This window comes from Stenella coeruleoalba (assembly GCF_951394435.1).
Source record: "Stenella coeruleoalba genome assembly, chromosome: 10".
NCBI lineage: Eukaryota > Metazoa > Chordata > Mammalia > Artiodactyla > Delphinidae > Stenella > Stenella coeruleoalba.
In genome coordinates, this window is record NC_137156.1 from 100,539,452 (window position 1) to 100,543,082 (window position 3,631).

Consider the following 3,631-nt stretch of genomic DNA (forward strand, 5'->3'; position numbering starts at 1 on the left):
AGGCGGGGTGGAGACAGACTGAGATTCTACTTTTTTATTCCCCTAAAAACTATCACTCTATTTCACTGTAACCTATTTATCAATAAAGACTTTTCCCCCCACAAATTGGTGTGGAAGGAGGCTGAGGTCTAAGGATTTGGCCAGCCAGTGCTAGGACCCAGATAGAAGCTTCTGCCCTGGGGAGATGCAGACCGCTGCAGGGATCCAAAGTCACCTAGGCACCCGTGGAGGCACTGGAAAGGTGTTTAATGCAGCCTGAGATCTGGGACTGCTTCCTGGAGGGGGCAGCTTTTGGTTTTAAAGGATGAGTAGGAATTGCCAGATAGATGAGGGGAAGGGCCTTGCAGGCAGAGGGCCCAGAATGTGGGGTGGAGCTGGGAGGATGGGGATTTGTAGTTTTGAGAGGAGAACAGGTGGGGGAGGGGTGGCATGAGCCCCGGGCCATGGAGATGGGGCAGGAAGGTGTGGAAGGGTGGACTAAGGAGGGCAGACATCGTCTTGGGGGCATTGGGGAGCCAGGGTGGGTTATAGGCAGGGAAGAGGCTGACGTGGTGTGTGTTGAGAAGGATCCCTGTGGCTGCGGAGAGGAGGGGTTAGAGGAGCTGAGAGGAGGTGTGGACTGTTCGACTAGTCACTGAGTAGGACTGTGGGCCCCTCGGGAATCCTCAGAAGGAAGAGAAAGCGCAAAGGCTGTGGGGTGGGAATGCTCTTGACAGGCATGTGTGGCTAAAGCCCAGATGGAGACAGAGGTGAGGTCTGGGGTGTTTTAAAAACGTATGTGACACTGTTCCCATGGAGAGCTGGAGTCTGTGCCCCTGCCCCTTGAACCTGGGCTCGTTGATTGCTTGACCAATAGACTACAGTGGAATTCACGTTAGGACAGTTGCTGGGCTCAGGCCTTAAGAGACTGGCAGCTTCTACTTCCTGTGTGGGGGTTGTTTCTTGTTGTTTTTTCGCTTTTTAATAGTTGCTCTTAGAACTCAGCCACCATGCTGTGTGGAAACCCAAACAGCCGGTGGAGAAGAATTGAGGCACCCCAGTTGTCAGCCCCAGCTGGGCTCCCTGACCAGCCAGCACCAATTTGCCAGCCATGGGAGTGCACCATCTTGGAAATGGATCGCCTATCCCAGTTGAGTGGCCCCCCTGACACCACGTAGAACAGGGACGGGCCTTCCCTGCCGAGCCCTGCCCCAGGCAGACACATAAGCACCACAAATGTATTGGGGTGGTTTGTTACGCAGCAGTAGATACCATAACAAGGGCTGCAGGGTAGACTAGGGCAAGATCCTGAAGGGCCTTGTAAGCCAGGGTAGGAATTTTGGGTTTTGTTTAATTGTGATGAACAGCCATTAGAGGCCAGTGAGCAGCGGAGTGCCTGCAGGGGGGACACGGGAAGCAGCAGGGGGCTAAGGAGGCGACCCCTGCAATGGTCCAGCTGAGGGGTGGGCCGCCATGGAGGGAGGGGTTAGAAGTAGTGGATTCTGGGTAGAGGTTTAAGCAGGGTGGATGGGATATGCTGAGGGAGTGGATGTAGAAAGGGGTCCACAGTTTGGGGTCCACACAAGTGCTTGTGTGGCGATCACCTCCTGGGGCGAGAACAGCTCGTTCAGGGGGCTGCCAAGAGGAGGTCCAGATGAGGGGTGACTGCTGAGCCAGGGAGTGCGCAGAGACGGAAGGGGTGGATTTGAAGGGAGTCAGAGGTAAGCTGGATGGCACTTGGGAAGGGGAAGATGGGACACAAAGGGAAACTGAGGCAGCCCAGCATGGAGCATCAGACTGTCCCCTTTCTGCCGCTGCTCCCTCAGCCCTGCTCTCGCGTCCCCGAATCCCACGTGAGGCTTTGTCTCACTGCCGATGGCTTCCTGGCTTCCCTGGGGCATCTGTAACGTGGCTGCCAGCAGAGCCCCGAGGGGCACAGTGAGCAGACGGTAGTGAGCTGGGTTGGCGCTTCCCCCTTAGGGGTTCTGGTTGGGGGAGGCACCCTGGGCAGCTTCTGGGGGGGGCGGTTGGGCATCACCGGGCATCCCACCCCCACGAGCTGGCAGCAGGCCAGTAGCCCTGACCTGGCAGAGGCCGGACAGCACCCAGCACCCACGAGACTTGGGAGGGCCTCCTCCCCTGCTTGAGGACAGACATTACGCCAAAGTTTCCACCTCCTGTGACCCTCAGACGGAGCTAAGGGACACCTGTAGCTGCAAGGCAAGTCTTCAGGGCCCCAGACAAGGACTGGGGGTGGTTCACAGTGGTTGGCCACCTTCTGTGCCGAGAAATGACCCTAGAAACTAGAGATGTCCTCCCTGTGCAAATGCGTTTTTAAGCTTCAAGAAGGAATTGCATGTTAATCAGGCATTAAAACAGGCCATGGAATAGTTAATGGCATAGGAAGATGTTGCATGGGGGATGAGGCAGCTGCGAAATGGTGAGTACATCCTGATCTCGATTATCACTCCTCAGCCTCCGACCCAGGCAGGCACACGATTTGGAGTTTGGAATGGCATGCTCTCAGATTTTAACCATGGGTGGGTTAGGGTAGCTTTTATTTTCTTCAGGCTTTTCGTACTTCCTGATAGTTCTGCAGAAAACATTCTAGCATCACACCCCCCCAAAAAATTCTTATCAAATTGTGTAAATAACTTAGACTAGAAAGTCTGCTGCTTAATAAAAAGGCATCAGTGATCAGAATAGAGAATTTGAAAAGATAAAGAATCTCCGCCCAGAAGGCACTACAGGAAGAGGCTATTTTTAAAGCTAAAAATTGTTTACTTTTCTCATTTTTCTGTTCTCAATTCTAGAACTGGTATTTTTGGGATTTTGTTTAAATTGTACGAATTTTTCTGTCCTGGCTCTTACTCCTGATTAATGTGTGTGTGTGGGGGGATTATTTTTCCTTCATAAAAAGAAAAAACTAACTTAAGCCGCTACTGATTTGGAGGTGGTCCTTTAGTGACCTTTCCTGGGGGTCAGTGAACCTCAGCCCCAGCTCAGGCCTAGAGCCAGCTGGGTGGGCTGGGGGTCTCTGTGGTATTTGCTGATCCCAAGTCATGTGCTGAGGTGAGAAATAGTGCAGGGTTATACCAGCCTGGGAGAAACTGTCTCTGTTTCCTCATCTGAATAATGGAGTTAATGGTATATATTTATGACAAATTCAGGGCGAGTGTGTAAACGGCAGTTCTCTTTCCAGGGTGGTCACCTTGGAGCTCCCCACACGCTTTGGGGGCTGCTGTGGGAACTCCAGCCTGGAGGAAGCATGGAACAGAGGAATGAGGGGCCCATGCAAGCTGGTTTTTGGCTTCCCTGTGCCGTGACATGGGAAATTCCTCGACTGTGCTGAGAGTCAGTTTCTACATCTGTAAAATGGGGATGATATTCTGTTCCTCACGGCTTATTACATAGGTAAGTAGGTTAGGAGCAGGGCCTACCCAGGGGTAGACGGCACACAGCAGCTGTGACATATTCCTGGTGGTCAGTGGATGCCCGCATTTCCCCACTGAACCTCCTTGGAAGCGGAGTTGGTATCTGCCCACCCCTCACGAGGGGAGCCGGGCAGGGTCCTAAGCCAGGCCCCCCTCCCTCCTTTCTGCTACAAGTACAGCCATCTCAGGATAAAGGCTGGAGCCCACGGCAGGTTTTC